Here is a 20,159-nt window from a genome sequence, read left to right on the forward strand (position 1 = left end):
CAGGTTGTGAGGGACTAAATATAGCTAAACAGAGGACACATGCCTCTGAATGGAAACTTTAGACTCAGGGTGACAGCATCCCTTTTCGGGGCTTCTCACAAATGCCACCTTCACTGAGTCATGCACCCACCAAGAGGTGGCAGCCGAACAGCAGAATGAGACTCAGGTGCAGAATCCAGAGAACCCTCTGGTCCCTGGCCAGTACTGAGGCTGAGAACACACTGAGCAGAGGAGGGATGTGACTGAACCCCCACGTTAAAGCAAAGAGGACTCCCCTCCTAGCCTCTAAGCATCTCTGACCTCCTCTCATTCCTTGTCTGCTCAGGGCATCGGGGCCCCCATGGGCAGCGAGGTGCTGCAGAGAGTGGGGGGCTGAACCTGAAGGCTGGAAGCTTCATCCCACTGATGTCCAATCCAGCCTCAGGCACTTACTAGTCCTTGCACCCTGTCTGCCTCAGTTTCCTCATCTATCAATGAAGGGGATAAAAGAATGGCTAACCACTTCATTATCTGCTAAAAGAACCTCCAACAGGCTCCCAGAGAGTAGGACACCACCAACAAAACAAACTACAAATGTGATCCTTTGCACAATGACCTCCCCAATACTCCAACTTCTATGTCTTAATCTACCCCCCAGTGAGTGGATGGATCTAGGGTTACGCAGGTAAATATTTAACAACCAGATCTTGGAGGCCGAGAGGATGTGCACAGGATATTACCCTGATACTCCAACCATTGATTCAATGGATCCTCTGGTTGGGCCTGAGCAGATTTCCTATCAAACTGTTTGAATGCGATTTTAACCTGAATTCAGCCAGATGCATTTATGAATAAAGACGCCTCACACACATTTAGCCCTGGATTTCATAAAGCAAAGATTATCTCAAGTTGTGTCTATTAAAAATGTCCTGCTAGCTCGATTTTTCTAGCATCGGAAAGGTTGGCTTCCCATGATGATTCCCCCGGCTCACCACCCACTGTCCCATGGGTGCTTTCCCCAAAGCTCTACTGAAACTACTTTCAGGGGTCACTGATGACCTTTCAGTTATGAAAGCGAATGGCCCAATCTTGTAAAAAGATAATAAATCAAATTGGTTCTTTCTACTTTTACATCACCAACATCATTGTCACTGTCTCTTCACCTCTTCCCTCCCAGATAACCATTGCATAAAAACATTTTTAAAAAAAGGAAAAAAGGAGCAGCTGGGTGGATAGAGCACCAACCCTGGAGTCAGGAGGGCCTAAGTTCAAATCCAGCCTGAGACACTTAATAATTGCCTAGCGGTGTGACCTTGGCCATGTCTCTTAAACTCATTGCCTTAAATAAATAAATAAAAATTTAATGGAAAAAAGGAAAAAAGCAGAAGAGATTTTTGAAAATTAGAAAAAGTGATTCAGATGGTCTCTTCTTTCTAAGAAAAAGTGTGTGTAATTGAAAGCTTAATAATGTTCTCAAATTGCCAGAAAACATCTACCATCACCAAAAACCAAGTCAACACGTAGGCCATGCCGGGATTCCACTTTTCTTGGGAACCCGTGTCTGGTTCAGAATCAGTCCCTACCTTAGTCCCAGTTCTGAGGCCTTTCAGAGGAGTTTACCTCTCCAATGATGATCATTGGGTTCAGGTATCACACAGCTATCACACATCCCCCCTCCCCAATCCCCATAAAATGGCCTTTGTCTCAGTCATCCTTCTCTGGGATCTGTCATCAATACAGAACATCCATGACCATCCCTTCTTCTCTTAGCCTCGTATACACCACCTCCTGGGTCTCATCCTACCCCTCCCCAACTGATGCTCCTCAGTTTCTCTGGGGGCTACTCATGCTCTTCCAGAGCTCCTAAGATGCTGCATCTAGCCCTTCTCCATCATATGCTGTCCCTTGAGAATCTTCCCCACGCCTTAGCTTCACCTAGCTCCCTTCCACAGCCGAGCCCTGCCTCACCCTCACCACGACTGGCCCTCTCCAGAGCTCTGACCCACAGGGCCAATGATTTTCTGGACCATAGACACATCGCTGACCATGCAAAGGAAGGCTGTTGTCTTTCCCATAAGGCAATTGTGTCGTCTGACTTCATTATTGCTTTCAATGTCTCCTGTTCAGAGCCTTAACCAGTTCTTTTCTCTCTTCTCGTATCCCATTCATTTACCAACTCCGACTGATTTGAGCTGCCTGGCGTAGACAACTTGCCTCAGTCTCCTTGCTTTTCTTGATGGGGTGGTGCATCTTCTCATGGGGCTCCTGATGGCCTACTTTGGTCCCCAACCAACATTTCCTTCATGCCAATGCCCGACTCTTTTTCCTTCTTCTTATATCTGGTGGTGGCTCTGCTCAGAGTCCTTCCATAGGTCCCTACTGCAGTTTGAGTTAAAGAAGCTCAACCTCCTTTCCTGGCATTCAAGATCCTCTGCCATCTGGCACTCCCTGACCTTTCCCATTTTAACTCAGGCCCCTCCCTACCCAGATAGCCTAGTTTCTAGCTCAACTGGGCTTCTCTTTCCTTAGCCCCCCTGCCCATTCCTGCCTCTGTGCCTTTGTTCACACTGTTCTCCATACTCAGAACCCTCTTCCCCTGCTCCACCTTCTCCTCTCTTCACTTGTTCCATGGCTACCACCTTGCTGATCTCCAATGGCAAAGGCTGCTTTGCTGGGAAGCCTCCCCCAGCTCTTTTCCTATATGATCCACTACTCAGGTACCATCTCAAACACAACCATTATCTCTTGCCCTATTCCAGTCTGACTGGATTTTGCAAGCCTTCTTGCCATGGCAGAGGCATCCCAAGTTCTCCCAAGGCGATCCACCTGAAGGCAAGTCTCCTGCTTTGCCAGAGGGCTTCAGCATCCTTGTGGGGGAGAGGTTGCCACGGGGGTGAAAGGGAATGACGTCAGTGAATCTTCCATGAGGTCTGCGCGGGAACTAATGATGCTGTGTGCAGGTTCTCCTTCTCTGATGTGAGAGACAAGGTTCTGGTGCTCAGAACTGCACAGACAGTGCAAGCCAATATGTGTGTGTGTAGTCTCACCAGCAGAGTAAACTGAAGCCCAGTTCCAAAAGAGCCATCGTTTCATTCCCGCGAGGGAGCAGCTGGGGCTGTAGATGTGCCCTGGTCCAAAAGGAAGACCAGAAGCCCAGGAGCCATAACTGCCAAAGTCCTTGGGCCACAAAGGCACAAAGTGACCATGGTGGCTTGGTGCAAGTACCATGAACTGTTAGGCACCTAGGCGACTCCTGGAGACTTATTTCTGGCAGAGGAACAAGCCAGGGATGTCTGTGGGAAACACCCATGAATTGGTTCTCAACACAGCTAGAGTGACGTGGGGGAGACTCAAGTCCCAAAGAGCCTTTGAACTCAGCAACCCTGTTGTGGCAAGACAGAACGAGTACAAACCACATTAAAAGAGAAAGTCTGGGGGGCTTTAGTGCGCGGGGGCACAGAGCAAGCTCAATTCAGTGATCATGTGGTCAGTCACCAGGTGAGCATGGAGAGGTCACTCATCTGCTAGAGCAATGTAAGGAAGAGAAATGAGGCACCCCTGGGAGGGGTCTCCTGACTCTGTGGGGGTGGGGTGGGGGATAGGATGGGGATTAAGGCAGATCGATCTATATCTATATCGTGTGTGTGTGTGTCCGTGTGTGTGTTTGTGTGTGTGTCCGTGTGTGTGTGTGTGTGTGTGTGTGTGTGTGTGTGTGTGTGTGTGTGTGTGATATTCTGTCCATGCTTAACATTTGGACTTTGGGAGTGGTATTAGAGACCCAGAGCTAGAGAGAGAGAGACAGAGAGATTGACATAGAGAAAAAGAGTCAAAAAGAGACAGAGAAACAATGCAAGCAGAGATGGAGACACAGGCAGGAGACACAGAGAAAGAGATAGAAAGAGTTTGAGAGAATCACAAAACAGCCAGAGAGAGACAGAGAGAGAGAGAGAGACAGAGAGAGACAGAGAGAGAGAGAGAAAGAGAGAGAGAGAGAGAGAGAGAGAGACAGAGAGAGAGAGACAGAGAGAGAGACAGACAGACAGACAGACAGACACAAAGAGATTGAGATAGAGTCAAAGAAAGGCAGAGATGGAGGGAGAAAGAGACAGAGAGGCAGAGGCACAGACAGTGAAGGAGAGAGGAAAGGAGGGAGAGATACAGGCACAGACACAAAGACAGACACACTTCTAGAAGGATGGGGCCATCTTTTCAGAAAACCCAGAGAGAAATCATTACTCCTCCCTGCATCCCCCTGTCCATTCTCTGGGAGTTGCTTTGGCTAACAGAGATCCTGGGCCTGGAGGGATGCTCCGGGAGGCAAACTGTGAGGATGTGACTCAGGTGTGGCCAGGATCTTGGTCCCAGTGTCTGGGCCAGGTACAGAGCCACGGGGAAGTATTGAAGTGAGCTGCCTCAGTTGTTAAGACAAGGTCCTAGCTACCTCCGCCCAGTCAGACTGACCCCACTGGGAATGCCAAAGCTGCCGAGAGGCTTGTACTGCTGGCCACCCCCTCTGCTTATCTCTGTGCTGACCTATGTCTCTGCCTTCCCCTCTGGGCCCTCCCACAGGGCTCCTTTTAACTGCCCAACTTTCACTTGGAGGAAGGAACATTTGCCCTTAAGAATGATGGTTGTTAATTAATCATCTGTGACTTTTCAGACTGACCCCTGAAATATGGCCTTCTAGCCCCTGTATGGGGAGAAATTTCAAGTGTCTTATAAAGAGACTGGGAGGGGCGGCTAGGTGGTCCAGTGCATACAGCACCAGCCCTGGAGTCAGGAGTACCTGAGTTCAAATGCAGCCTCAGACACTTAATAATTACCTAGCTGTGTGGCCTTGGGCATGTCAAGTAACCCCATTTCCCTTGCAAAAACTTAAAAAAAAGGGCATGGGGGGGTCAGTGCAGCAGAACCGCTCCCCCCCATTTGGGTTGGCACCTCTCTGTGTGATCCAGCGGTTTGGAGGAAGGTGATTTTCAAGAGAAGATAATGAGTAGTGTGTTAGGCCCTAGAAGCTGGCCCACAGGTGCATGCAGACCCTCTGACCAGACAGACCCCAAAGAAAAAATACAATAACCAAAACCATGAGCAGTAGCTGAAGTGATGAACGACCAATCAATGATGGATGTGGTAAACCAATAAGAGCACACAAAGGCAGAAGAAGGTGAAGGCCAGGAGGCCCCAGCCACTGAGTAGCTGGCTCCCAAGGAAGATCTGGGACACACTCCTGCTTCCAGCTGCACCCCCCCCCAACTTGAGCCCTGAGCAGCATTGCTTATATGCAGGCTGTGTGCATTTAGGGAGACTTTTGTGTCCCCACCTTGGAGGGAGACACAGCTTCCAGGAAGCAGGTTGCCGCTTCCTTCCGAGGTGGGGATGTTATCCATATTGTTGGTTCTCTTTGACTAAGAAAGTTGGATTCCATGTGTGGAGAAGTTTGTGTTTAGTAATGGAGGAGAGGGTTGCAGTAAGCAGTGTCTCTGCCTTCAGAGGCAACTGGCAATCAAAATGCATCATGTCCCACTCTGCTTGGAAACCCCATGGCCAGAGCCAACCCTGTCCACTTCCATCGAGGCCAAAGCCACCCTGCCACTGTTACCCATCATGCCTGCTTCTGACCCTCTGGGGTTAAAGGGCACAAGGGTCACTCTCTCATACCTGTGCCAGACCTCTCATGAAGGTTACCCTCCCTCACCTTGAAGAGACCCAGTAGCAAGGCCCACAGCTTGCCCAAGGCTTCCTCATCTTCCTAAGACAGGGTCTGAGGCCTTTTCCCACCCTGTTTTCCTTCTCTGTAGGCCCTGGCCAGCTCACTAAACCCACTCCTCTCTTTGTCCCTCTTGTGTGACCCTACGGATCTCTGCTGCTCCCCTTCCTCTGCCTCATCCCCTTTTCTGAGCCTATCTGTGCCAGTGTGTGAGTAGGTTTGTGTGTGTGTGTGGGTGTGTATGAGTAACATCAAAGCAACAAAAAATTAACTTCACAAACTTTTTTTATTCTTTTTTATCTGCTGTCACATTAACAATATATATTCTTCTGCTCTGGAATCTCTTAACTATCTGAAATATATCTTTATATATATGTTTCCTTTTATACGCGGCAGAAGGGTGACTCTGAGAAGAGTCCCAAGGAGATCTCGGCCCCTTTAATACCTGCCAAGAGATAAGAACAAAATAGAGGTTAGGCAAGCAGCTGTCAGAATGCGCCCCTCTAGAACCTTAAAGGAACCCACCCAGAAAACACCAGAGACACAGCTGATGACAGCCAAGGACGTGACTATACAAACACATGCCAAATGGGAGAAAGCCCTTTCTGGTTTGGCTCTTTCCCTTTTGAATCTGGCACTAACTGAAACAGGAACAAGAGTTTTAGGAACCTGGAGCAGAATTCTGGCCTGGCTCTAGGGACACCTGAGGCTGGAAGGGGATGGGCCAGGAATGACATGACACTTTCTGTGGAAGAAAAATGCTCCAGTTCCCAACAAGTTGGCTTTGGGAGAGAATTCAGGAGGAAATCTCCAGCAAGATGGTAGTGTAGGGTCTGCTCTGAGGGGAAGGCCTTTTGTTTTTTACCTGTCTCTGGCCTCAGAGTAAAACCATTTGGGAGAAGAAGGTGGGCTATCTCCCCTGGAGTTCATGGTAATACTACTGGGGTGCAGCAGGAGTGAGGATGGCCAACCCAGCTCCTTCTCAGGTGGGGGAGCTCAGCCAGGAAGAAGAGAGATACAGAGAGAGACAGAGGGACAGACAGAGACAGACAGAGACAGAGACACTCAGCCATGTGTGGCTCAGGTCCTTACTTGGCATGGGGAAATGGAAAGGTGCTGATCACTTCTCCATCCTCACTGGTAATGGCCTCGTAAATCCATTTCCGATTGCGGCGGCAGGTGGGCCCACATTTGGTAGACTGGCACTTGGGGCATGGGTAGAAGCAGCCCACGCACCCTCTCTCCAGGCAATCGCAGAGGTCTTCCTTATTCAGAGTAAGTCTGCCTTTGTTGTCATACTTTTTCATGCCTTTCTTGCCTCGTGGGAGCTTCACGGGTAGTTGAGCTGATTGGGGGTCATTTTGGGCACATGCCCCAACTTCATCATGGGGGCCGGCTTGGTCATCAGGGCCAGCTTGGTCATCAGCACAGGCTTGGGCGTGTGCGCCGGCTTGGGCGTGCGCCCTGGCTTGGGCACGTGCCCCAGCTTGGGCGCGCGCTCTGGCTTGGGCACGGGGCCCTGTTTGGGCATAGGCGCCACCTCGGCCATGGGGGATGATTTGGGTGTAGGAGCCGGCTTCGGCATAGGAGTCGGCTTCGGTAGAGGGCTCAGCTTGGGCAGAGGGCCTGGATTGGGCATAGGACATTGCCTGACTGCGGGAAGTACCCCGGCCACGAGGGCGACCTCGGCCACGGGAACTGGTGCTGCCACGGGAAACAGGGATGCTAGGGGAACCAGGGACCCCAGGGGAACCAGGGACATCAGGGGAACCAGGGACGTCAGGGGAACCAGTGACATTAGGGGTACCAGTGACGTCAGGGGAATTGGCTGTACTACGGCCACGGCCACGGACTACGGCCACGGCCACGACCACGACCACGACCACGACCACGTCCACTGGTCCCCTCCTGGGGACCGGTCTGGTCCTGGGGGACGACCTGATCAATCTGGTCATTGGTGCTGCTCTGCTCATCAGTGCCAATCTGGTCATTGGTGCCAATCTGGCCACGGGAGCCTGCCTTGTTGCGGGAGCCCAAATGAATGCGGCTTCTCGGCCGGCCACGTGAGGGGTTCTGGCCACCGCGGCCAGTCTGGTTGCTGGAGGTGATCTGGCTGCTGGGGCCAGTCTGGTCATCAGGGTTGGTCTGGACGCTGTCTGCTGTAGCACTCTTCTCTTCTTTTTCCTCCCCAGTAGTTGTCTGGTCACTTCCTGTCTTGGCCTCCACTTTCACCTCATGCTCCTCTTTGATCACCGGAGTCTTGGCCATCTTCATCATCAGGCGTTCAGATTTCCTCACAACTACATCTTGCTTTTCGTCAGACATTTTAGAGCGGGTAATCATTTTCAGTAACTGCAAGGCAGTTACTCTTGCGGCCTCGAGACCTCTTGGAAATGGCTGCGAGACCTTGGGAAGGATAGCAGGCAAACAGAGTCACTAGAGGCATGAGTAGGGAGAATGATGTGGAGGGATGTTGACTCCAAGGTCCAAGAAAGCTCACGAGCCTAAGGTTACTAGGCTCAGTTTCTGCAAACAGAGGGGTCCTTGGGCACCTCCCCAAAGAAGGGAGAGCCTGGATGGGAGGGAAGCGACCTGAGGAAGGTCACCTGAAGGAATGGCCAGGCCTGGTTCAGGCCATATCTCCTGTCTCCCCCTTGCTCATTCTTTCTCTCCTCCTCATTCTCATTCCCCCACCCGACTTCGGCTCTAAATCATAGCCATCAAAGCAACTGCCACGGAAGGCCTGAATGGACTCCCTGTCCTCTCCACAAATCTCCTTCTGCTCTGGCTCTCTCTACCTCCAGTTGCCCTGGCTCCCCACTTGGGGCCATCCTTTCTCCCTGTCCTGGGTGGAAACAGCCTGCTGCTCCTTCTTCTTCCTCCCCTTGTTTTTTTACCTCTGACCCTTCTCTGCCATCATCTGGTCCATGACCCCTAATCTTCTGTGGCCTATGCTCCCGCCTCCATCCTCGACCTTTCCAAGCAACATTTCTTCCACCACCCTTCACTGGAAAGGAAACCTTAGCCACCAGAGCTGCATGGGGGTAGCCATGCTCTCTCTGGGACAGGGTTGGGGAGAAGATGGGGAGAAAGCCCACCCAGGGATTCTCCCCCTCTCCCAGCTTCTCCCCTGCTGAAAGTGCAGCCAAGAGGCTAAAGCGGGCCAGAGGGGCTCCAGTGGCTGAAACCGGCCAGCTGCTACCACCAAGGAGGCTGGGCATGAAGGACCTGATCTCCTCGAATAGAGGCCAAAGGAGAAGAGGAGGTAGTTTTCAGTTGAAGCCATGGCAGCTCTCCTGGCAGGTGGGATGCGAGACTGGAGCTGGGCTTTCCTGGCCTTGGGGAGAAAACTGCCTTTACTTCTCCCCTTGGAGTCTGGCCCTTTCTCTGCCCTTTCCAGTCAGACTTGCTGAGAGCAGAAGTGGCAGTCACCTGAGGTGGGGGAGGCCCGAAGCAGGTTCCCATGGAAGTGGGAAATGCAGAGCAGAAGAAACACATGAATGCAACAGGGAGATGATCCCCTGGCCTTTTCTAAGTCAATACACAAACTGAGGCAAACAGGGTAAAGTGACTTGTCCACAGTCACATAGCTTAGGGTCTGAGGTCACATTTGAATTCAGCAACAAGAGTCTTCCTGACAACCATTCTGATCTCTGAGACCTGGCAAGAGAGCTAGGGCTTTATAGGCCCCAGATCACCCAGGCTCTCACCGATTGGTCAACAAGAAGTCCCAGGCCAAGGCCTGATTGGCTCAGAGTAAATGAAGCTAGCAATCACTTCTGTTTGGGCCAGGAAACCCTGAGGGTCTTTGTCTCCTAAATTGATTTTAGGGGCGTCTAGGTAAAAGACACCATTCTTTGCTTCCTTTCTTTCTTGCCTCGCCACAATCGAAGAATGGGCATGGCCTTAGACAGAGACCCTTAAAAGCCAAGGTCCCCCAGTTCATCCAGAGCCATCTCCAGTCTTGCTGATCTTATCTGGCCCCTGGACCCAGATGGCTTCAGAGGAGAAAGAGAGGCTGGTGACTTTTTACAGGCCCCCCCCCCCCCTCAAATCCCATTCACTTACATGTCATGGCATCACCTCCCTGATCTCAGGAGCTTCTTCAAGAACCAAGGACAATTAACAGCAACAAAACAAATTAATACTGGCCTGCAGGGATTTGTGTCTTTGGAGGTTGGAGGTCCTGCCCTGGGGTCTCCTGAGAGCTTGCTCAGGACCTGAGTAGCCAATATGTGGATTGTAGCTTTTAGACACAATGATAATAATACTAATGATGATGATGATGATGATGATGATGATAAGGATAGAGGAAACTTGGCAGCCTCCTAGATAGAGCACACTTGTAGAATCAGATGAAACCTGAGTTCAACTCTGACCTTTGACAATTGACACCTAGTAGCTGTGTGAACCTGGGCAAGTCCCTGAACCCCCATAGCCTCAGAAAAAAATTGGGCAAGGAGAGGGTGGGCACCCTGGTCAGGAAGGAAAAGCTTTCCGAAAAAGGAAGCACCAACCTAGTTATAAATGTAGAGCTCATATCAGTTGGGTTTCTGTCAGGGGGGAGGGGGGGATGGAAGGGAGAGAGAAAAATGTAAAACTCAAAACCTTGCAAAACAAAGATTGGTAAAAATTACCATTTCATGTAGCTGGAAAAACAAATCAATATTAAAACAAGAAGGTGGCACTGAAGCAGGCCGTAGTCTAAGGGAACTAAAGCTACAAGAGGAGGGAGGAAGGTCATGTAAGATCCCAGGAAGAAGTAAAAGAGCCTCTAAATGGGTCACAAATTTTGTTTTAAAAGTTACATTAAATTTGAGCAATATTTAATTCTTTTAGAAGAATTCTACAAATATATTTCTATAAAATATAATTGTATTCATAATAATATTAAATAGGATATAACTATGATTATATAACAATATCATAGAATGATAACATTGAAAATAAATATAAATTCGAATATCAATAAAAATCCAAATTTTAAAAATTCTCACTTTTTTATAAGGGAGGATTTGTACTCAGGGATGGGGGAAAGTAAGGGGGTGATAACAAATGGAAATTAATTTACTTCTCCATGATCATATAGCAGGTTTAGATGGTATGCTCACACCTCTAGGTTTGTACAAGCCCCTGTTCCCATGGGGGGTATGAGTGGGGTGGGTTTTACCACACAAGTAAAGGACAAATTATATTGAAATGACCAGTTGGAGAAAGAAAATTCAAAAACACCAGAACTGAACCCAAAGGAAGACCAGAGTTGAGACTTGGCCTCCATGACTTTTTAGCTGGGACCCTGGCAAAGCCATTTCACCTATCTGCCTCAGTTTTCTGTACTGTCAAATGGGAATAAGAATAGCAGCTGCCTCCTAGCATGGTGAGATAATTGGATAGGACTTTAGCACAGTGTCTGGTCCACTGTAGAAGTGAGGAACAGCCTGGTCCCTTTCCTTTCTCCTTCCTTCCCTGGGCTTTGGGATGGTTAAGCCACAGAAAACACAGAAAAAAGGGAAATGAAATGTTTATCCAGAGGAGGGGGGAAGCAAGGCTCCCTAACGTGAGGCTTTGGGATTTAACTCCCAATTGCAATTCGGCATTTCCTTCCCAGATTGGCTCTGGGGTCCACGACTGGAAAAAGGCAAAGAAGGCCTGCCAAGGGCCCAATGGCCACAGAGACCCTCCCTCTCTGATGAAAGGGCCTCACACCTTCCATATGGTTCCCTTCCCTCACTATCCTCACATTGACTGAGCCCCTCTAGAGGCCGCGAGCAGGGGCAGGGCTGGGCTCAGAGAGAGGAGTCCTTGCCTCCGGGTCAAGGCCAGGAGTCCAAACTGGAGCTGGACTCAGACTGAGCCTGGAACTGACCCAGAGCCTCTCTCCTAAGCAGAGAACTATCCATGGGTGGGATGGAGGGGACGGAGGCCTGGTCAGGACTGGGCTCTGAATGGCTACAGACACCAAGGGCCATGGGGTCCAGGTCTTACCACCCACCACACCTGGGCTTTCGTCGGGATGGGGAACTTGCCTTTGGAGTCTTCTCCCAGCCAAGTCTTTATCCTGGACCAACCTGGAACAAAAACAGACAAAGGGGTGAATGAATGGGATTATTAACAAACAGGGAGAGCCACAAGAGGGACCTCTCTCACCCTAGAGTGGTTACCAGACTGAGAGACCACACAGGGGTCTGTGACCATGAGTGCACACTCTCCTTGTTGATGACAAAATCTGCCTGTGGATGATGCCAACTCTGGGCCAGGCATTGGGCTCCCTAAGCCCAGAGAGAAAAATAAAACCCTCTTGGCCCTTGGGGAACAGACTTAAATTTTTTTAAATTTAAGACAATGGGGTTAAGTGACTTGCCCAAGGTCACACAGTTAGGTAATTATTAAGTGTCTGAGTGCAGATTTGAACTCATGTCCTCTTGACTCCAGGTCTGGTAGTCTATCCACTGCGCTACCCAGCTACCCCATATCAGACTTTTTGTTTGGGGATACAACCTATCTTCCAGTGAGGAACTAGAAGGCACAAGTGCCTCAGAAGGCACAAGTGATTCTAAATTTTCAGCTGCCAGATGTACATTATCAAAGCATTCTGCCATGAATTGAGCTCTGAGGTTCCACTTCATTTAGTTAGAGATCCCCGTGTTGTACCAATTCGTTGTCTAGAATGGGAAACTGAGATCTTGGGAGGATAAATGTCATCCTTGATCTCCTACACTTCTTTCATTGCAGGACCGGGGCCAGAACTCATTTTTTGTGATATTCAGATTATGCTTTGTCTGCCTTTGGTTGTATAGATTGAGAAGAATGGGGGCGGGGTGAGGACTGGGGTGCAGGATGATCAGCCTGTCTATTCTTGCCTGGACCTGGCTGGATGGACCCTCTCCAGGACCCCCTTTTACAGTCAAAGGTCCCAGAAGCTCCATGGTCATTTTAGGGGGCTGTTGCCAGCAAGTCATTGGGGGTGGATGGCTGGGGCAGAACAGGAAGAGTTGGGCAGAAAGTGAGCGGTAGCTAAGGACCTGGCCTCAGTCCATGAGGGTCTTCCCTCCAGCCAAGCAACAGACAAGGGGTCACCTAACTCAGTGGTGGGTCCCCTCTCACCCTGAGCTCTAGGGTAATCCAGGGGTCTCTTTAGCAACTTCTATATTCATTAATAAATGGCATTACCACCACGGCCTCCACAAATCTCCTCAATGCAGAGATCTTAGTCCTTCATGAAATACCATTTATAGAACAAATAAAAATCATAATCATGTCCTACCATTATATGACAATATTATATGTGATGTAATATGCTAATACATTATAGCATAGGATAGTGTAATAATAATAATAATAATAGTAATAATAATAATGATAATAAATAAAATTGCTCTTGAAGCCCTGAAGAAATCTGCCTTGCCAGTTCCTGGGTGGATGAGGGGGCTGGAGGCCTGAGGAAGCTCCTCCCCCCAGTCCCCAGCTAAAACCCACCCAATATGGCTTCTGTGCCCCTAGAGCCTTTTTCTAGGGTTCTGCCCACCCCCCAGACCCCAGGCCGAAGGCCCTCTGCCCAGAGGATAGAGAAGGATGAGAAATGAGGATTACCTCTCTTGGGAGCCCCACAGAGACTCCCTACCTTGACAGCTCCTAAGCATAGAATGGAAGGAGCCTGTTCTGCCTCCTAGGGATAAAAGGATGTAGGAGAAAGCACAGGAAGAGGGGGAAAGAGAGGGAGGGAGGGAGGGAGGGGCAGAGGAACACCCAGAGGAAGGGGGAGGAGCAGGGGGAGGAGGGGGAATAGATGTGTTTTCCTACCCCCCAATGAGCTGGATGGTGTCAGGGCTGGGCAGGGCTTCACAAGGAAAACTAGGAAAGCCTCCATCTGGTACAGGGGAGGAAACTGAGGCCCAGGGACAGGAAATCCTGGCCTTCCCTAACACTGATATAAGACATAAGATATAATAAATTAATTATGGGATATAATAAATATAATAAAATATAAAAATATAATGTCATATTCCTATTGAATATCTTGCAAAAATCTCCCCTATCCCCCATCCCAGGTCAGATTAGGGGCTAGATGGCCACATGGTAAAGGTCTTCCCCACCTGAGAAGCCAGTGGCAGCACCTTGCACTGAAGCCCCAAATAAAACTCACCCATAATGGCTTCAGTGCCCCTAGAGGTTTTATCTGGGGCTGTGCTATGCCCAGATCTTGGCCTGTGGCCCTCCCTGCCCAGAGAATAGAGAAGGATGAGAAACGAGGCCTACCTGTGTCAGGAGCCCCTGAGAGACTCCCTGCCTCAAAGGCTTCCAAGCCCAGAATGGAAGGAGCCTGTTGTGCCCTCTAGGGATAAAGGGAAGCAGGAACAGCACTGAAAGAGGCAGGAAGAGAGGGAGGGAGGGAGGGGTAGAGGAGCACCCAGAGGGAGGGGGAGGAGCAATGGGAAGGGCAGAGCAGCACCCACAGGGAGGGGGAGCAGGGGGAGGGGGAAGGGGGTACCAAGGTCCTTCTCTACCCTCATTGGGCAAGATAGAGTTAGGGCTGGAAGGGGCTTCACAAGGACAACGAGGAAAGCCTCATCTTTATAGGGGAAGAAAGTGAAGCCCGTGGAGGGGAAATGCTGGCCCCCTTCACACTGATCCGTTATACCACATTTGATATGATACAATACTGTAAGAAATGCAATTGTCCCTATTAAATACTCTGCAGGAACCTCCCCACCCCATTCCTGGCTGGGTGAGGGGTTGCAGGCCTGAAGCAGCTCCTTGCACCCAAATCCCCAGCTAAAACCCACCCCAAATGACCTCAGTGCACCTAGGGGCTCCTTCTGAGGCTCTGCCCCCCCAGCCCCAAGACCCTTGCCTGTCCCCCCCACCAGGATGGAGAAGGATGGAGAAGGATGGAGAAGGATGGAGAAGGATGGAGAAGGATGAGAACTGAGGCCTACCTGTGTCAGGAGCCCTCAGAGACTCCCTGCCTCAAAGGCCTCCAAGCCCAGAATGGAAGGAGCCTGTTCTGTCCTCTTAGGACAACTAGAAAAGCCTGTGGCTTTTACTGGGGAGGAAACTGAGACCCAGAGAGGGGAAACCCTGGCCCTCCTTCACACCCATATAATGTGTATAATATAAAACTATATAATATAATGCAATGCAATATAATATAACATAATAAATCTAATAAAATTAATCTGATCTATTCTCCCTATTGAATACCCTAAAAAAACCTCCCCCCTCCCATTCCTGGATGGACTAGAGGTTAGATTGCTACATGGTAAAGCCCTAGCCCACTTGAGAGACCTGAGGCAGCACCTCGCACTCAATCCCCAGTTAAAACTCACCCAAAATGACTTCAGGACCCCTAGAGGCTCTTTCTGGGTCTCTGCCCCCTCAGCCCCAAGACTCTTGCCCATCCTCTGCTGAGGATGGAGAAGGATGAGAAAGGAGGCCTACCTGTGCCAGGAGTCCCTCACAGACTCCCTGCCTGAAAGGCTTCCGTGCCCGGAATGGAAGGAGACTGTTCTGCCCTCTAGACATAAAGGGAAGGAGGAAGGGTGCAGAGAGAGGTAGGAAGAGAGCGAGGGAGGGCCACAGGAATCCTCAGAGGGAGGAGGAGGGGGGGGGGCGGGGAGGGGAGGGGCAGAGGTACTGATCTACTCCACACAGAACAAGATGTAATTAGGGCCGGAAGAGGCCTCACCAGGACATTTAGGAAAGCCTCATCTTTGAGAGGGGAGGAAACCGAGGCCCCCTGAGGGGAAAGACTGACCCTCAGTCAGACTAATATAAATATTAGAAGCCCAATTTGAACCCAGTTCCCAGGACTCCAGAGACAAGGCCAGTAAGCTCTCTCTAGCTTACTGTCTGACTAGCCTGCTTTTCAATTCACCCACACATCTTACAATTTTACTATTTTGGCTTCTATGGAGAGTTCTGTAGTGCTTCTACAATAAACTTCTCCTTTCAGCTAGAGTAACCCATGATACTGAATCAACTCTAGGTTTTCATGGATTGCCTTTGGCCCCAGCATTTCATGGTTTTGACAGTCTTCATTTGTTTCTTTTCTGTTTTCCATAAGGCTGCCATATGATGGCTCCTACTAACTTCTGAGAATTCTCTCTATTTTTCTCTCTCTTATTAAAAATTCATTTTGGCCATTTAGGGGTTAATCAATTGGGAATATTTCTTTCCCTTCTGTCTGCCTATGATCCCTCAGGTTCCTTCCCCTCTTTTAAGCCTAGGCAAGGTTCCTTACCTTCTTTTAAGCCTCAGCAGGTTTCTGCCTTCCCCTCTCTTAAGCCACAGGTCCCTCACTTGAAAAATACCCCTGTTTTGGACTTGCTTTACCACTCAGTAGCTTTCTGCTTCTCACATTTTCTTATCTAATACAGCTGCCGTTCTTTGGGTCTTTATTTCTTCCTTTACAGTAGCACGGAGAGGGGCTCTTCTCTAATATCACTCCTGTTCTACCTTTAGCTGCTCCCGAGTCCACTCTCTGAGCCTCATTTTATTTTGCCCATACAAACAGTAGGAGGTTGTAGACGATCATTGCAAAAGTCACTTTTGGCATTGCCCTTCCACAGTCCTCCGTCCCTTCCCTCCCTAGGTAGCAGCTAACTGATTCTTCTTCAAGTGAGGGTGACGGGGCCCCCTAGCCAGATAAAGGGACGGAGAGCTGACCCCCATCCGCCTAATTCCCCCTTGCCGCTTAGAAATACACCACCTAAAACCTAGACAACTGAGCATTCCAGTTAGTGAAAGAACTTAGAACATTTTACCGAAGCCACTACAGCGGGGAGGGGGGGTGGGATCCTACAGCCAAAATACAGAGGGGGATTAGCAAAGGCAATTTCTAAGACAGTGAAGAAGAAATAGCATGGGGGGGGGGGAAAGAAATCTCAGTTGGAAACTCCAGAAGAGAGATTTCTGCCAAAACTCCAACTAGAATCCTAGACGAGAATGCAGAACCTCAGGAGGTGGAAAGTTCAATAAAGGAACTGAAGGAAGAGAAAAAGAGTGAGATTAGAGTTCTTAATGGAAAACCTGAAAGGAGAATGGATGATTTCCAACAGCAAGTGGCCCAGCTCTCTGTGGATTTGGAGCCCGGATCTCCCCCTCTCCTATCTCAGCCTGGCTGGGAGGCCGGTTGCCTGCCATCCATCCGGATGTCTGATCCCCCTGCTTAAAGCAACAGGAGAGCCTTGACCTATTCGCTTTCTGGCCTGGGCCGCTTTGCTTCTCTTTCACCTGCCAACCTGTTTGCCCCCTCCTCTGGTGAGCTCCGTTAGACTGTGCCTTTTCTATTTCCACCCCCACCCCCGCCCCAGAGGCACCCATCTGAGCAGCTCTAGCCTGTCAGCCTGCCACAGGTGGTTCCATGGACCGAGCCTGCAATCTCCTGGCTCAGACTCAGCCACCTACCTAGGCTTACCATCGTCCTAGTCAGATTCCCTTCACCTATGTCTGTCTCAGTTTCCTCAACTGGAAAACAGAGAGAAGAAGAACACTTACCTTTCAGTGTGCTGGTGAGAGAAATCAAATGAGCCAATATGGAATCATAAAAACACAGTACCTGACTCATAATCAGAGATGGTTCCCTTCACCTCCCCTGTGCCTAGCTCAGGATTCCCGAGCTCGATTGATCCACCAATCTCAGCTCCACCCCCCAGCCCCCCCAGCCCACCCCCAGTAGCAGTCTTCCAGGAGTGTGCCATCACTCCCAGCCCAGAAACTACAAAATCTAAGCAAAGCCATGGATATCATGAAATAAGAATGGATGAGAGAAAACTAAAAAAACATTTAATGAAATAGCCAGCAATGGGATATAGCTCCTGTTCCCAGCCACTCCTCTCATTGGTCCCAAGATCTTTAGATTTCTGGAACTCACAAGGTTGCCACCAGTCCTATGGGATGCTCATTCACCTAAGATCGAGAAAGAACAAATATAAAAGACGCAGAGGCTGCCAGGGGCCCTAGTGCAAGCTCACTTCACCGAGGCCATGCTCCAGATGGGGAGCAGTGGTGTGGTTGCCATGGCACCAGGATGGAGAAGGACCTATCCTTTTCTACCCCTCACAGGAGTGGCATCATGACGTTCAGAGAGTCACAGCCAAGAGGGCAGTCAGAAAGGAGGGGAGAAGCAGGAAGCTGCCAGCTCCCTTTTGTACAGCCACTGAGTCATTAGCCTTTTCAGCTTAGCAGCCAATTAGGGGCTACCTTGTCATGTAAAATTGCGAGCTATTCAGCCCTGACCTGGTCAGGAAGGGGCCAGAAAGCAGCCCCCCCCTCCCCAGCTCCCTCTGTCTCAGACACAAACAACCAGGGGCGGCGGGGGGGGGGATCATCCTGGTATAACATGTGTGATATTTTCTACATACACTCACATGCAAGTACACGCATGCACACACACCACACACACACACACACAGACGCTGTGGCTGGGGAAAAGTGAGTGTTTTGCGTAGCTAGCTGGCTGTTCAATAAAAAAGCAAGGAAGAAGCCCCTCCTTCCTAGAGATCTGGGCATCTCTGGGCAGACTGGACAAATTTGAATGACAGTTTTCAAGCTTTTATTAAATGTCTGCAGGGAACTAGGATTCTGGGAATAGAAAACAAAAAACACGGGGGGGGGGGGAGACCAAAGCAGGGGGGAAGAGGAGGCAACATGGATATGCATGGGTGTAGATGTATTAATGTATATATGTGTTCATTGTATCATGTGTATGTTTTGGTGTGTTTGTGTGTTATGTAATGTGGCTTTGTGTGTTACGTAATGTGTGTCAATGTGCTCATAGATGTGTGTCCGTGTGTGTGTGTGTGTGTGCATGAGGAGACAGTATACACTGCATTTGTGTGTTTATGTGAGAATGTGTCTTTTGTGTTTTTGTGTATGTGTAAGTGTGTAGTGTATTCTGTGGTTGTGTCTGTGTGTCTTGTGTACATGCCTACATATGTATGGCATCAAGCCTGTCTGTGTGTTTGTGTCTCCATGCATGGATGTAGATGTTGTGTAACATGTGTTTTGTGGCTACATGGGGATGTGTACAGGTGGGTATCTATGTGTGGGTGTGATGGTATATGTGTGCTCATATATCCCCGTGCAGGCATGTGTGTATGTATATGAGGATGAGGTGTGCATTGTGCACACATGTTTGTGTGTGTTGTGTGATATTGGTTTGCATATATATATATATATATATATATACACACACACATGTGTTTACGGTTTGGATAGTTTTGTGTCTATAAAGGTGTTCATGTGCAAACATGTGTGTGCTTATATATGCGTGTATGTGCAAATATGTGTTCAAAGTATAGGGAGCATTTTGGTGTTAGGATCAAGGCAGGCTCGTCTCCCCCGCCCCCCCCCCCCCCAGGAGGCAGCTGGCCTGAGCTTAGAGGGAGGGTGGGAGGGATCAAGGATCCCCAAGGGAGGAGGGCCGGTCTTCCCACTCCAGGGGCCTGCCCATGAGGAGGTGAAGGCCTGGACTTGGGAGCACTGCCAGTCCATCTCCGTCAGAAACTCTGAGCAGATTGCAGACGGCCCCAGTGGCAGCAAGGAAAAGGAGAAGCAGGACTAGGGTGGGCAAGCTACCTTCTTGCCTCAGGTAGACCCTTTAGAATGTTTATTTGTCCATTCGATTGATTCATAGGAGGCTTTTCTTGGACTATGGCACCTCTGGTGGTTACCCAGTGTGTAACCTTTTTTTCCTCTGCCTGCCATTGGTCCACAATGCTAATGTTTTCCTTCCAGGGTAGAAATGCTGTATTTCTAAGACGTACTTTTTCTAGCAGTGAAGATGTGTCTCTAGTGATCTTTCTTCTCCCATTCGTCCCAGAGAAAGTGTTAGTAGCAGGGAGGCTGAGTTTCCCTTACTTTGAAAGGGGTGGGAGGAGTAGTGCTTAGAAAAAGGCCTGGGATGTAGGGGAGTTTGGAGGCCAGAAACCTCAACTTCCAGGAGTCTCAGGGCACTAGACCAGACATGATGGGCAATAAGGTTAAAGTGGGGGAGGCAAGAAGGAGGGCATATTTGGGGGAAGGAGGATAGGTGGTCTGGGTACTTCTACTTCAGTCTGGGAGACTGGCTGGATGATCCATCCGGGAAGCCTGGGCAGTAGGAGGGTAGACAGACCAAAAGCAAAAGGGGATTTGCAGAGTTCGTGTTCAGCTGTTAGGGGGATGTTTAGGAGAGGGACAGGAGGTGGCAGACACGTTTTCTACTGAGTGATGTCCCTTTTGGGGGGCTCATTTCAGATGGGCACTGTGTAGCTTGGCTCCCTGGAAAAACACAGCTAGCAACAACTTCTGTTCAAAGCTATCTCATTCCTACTTTGTATCAGAGGGCAGAACTGGGCCCAGGAGGTAGAGAGACCTAAGGGACAGAGGGTGGCTAGACAGGAAAAAACTTTTGTAACCACCAACACTGATCACTGGAGGGGCAGGACAAGACAAGAGACTTGGTTGGGATTTGGCTGAGAACCTCAGAGCT

Source organism: Macrotis lagotis, chromosome X (assembly GCF_037893015.1).
Source record: "Macrotis lagotis isolate mMagLag1 chromosome X, bilby.v1.9.chrom.fasta, whole genome shotgun sequence".
In the NCBI taxonomy this organism is placed as follows: Eukaryota; Metazoa; Chordata; class Mammalia; order Peramelemorphia; family Peramelidae; genus Macrotis; species Macrotis lagotis.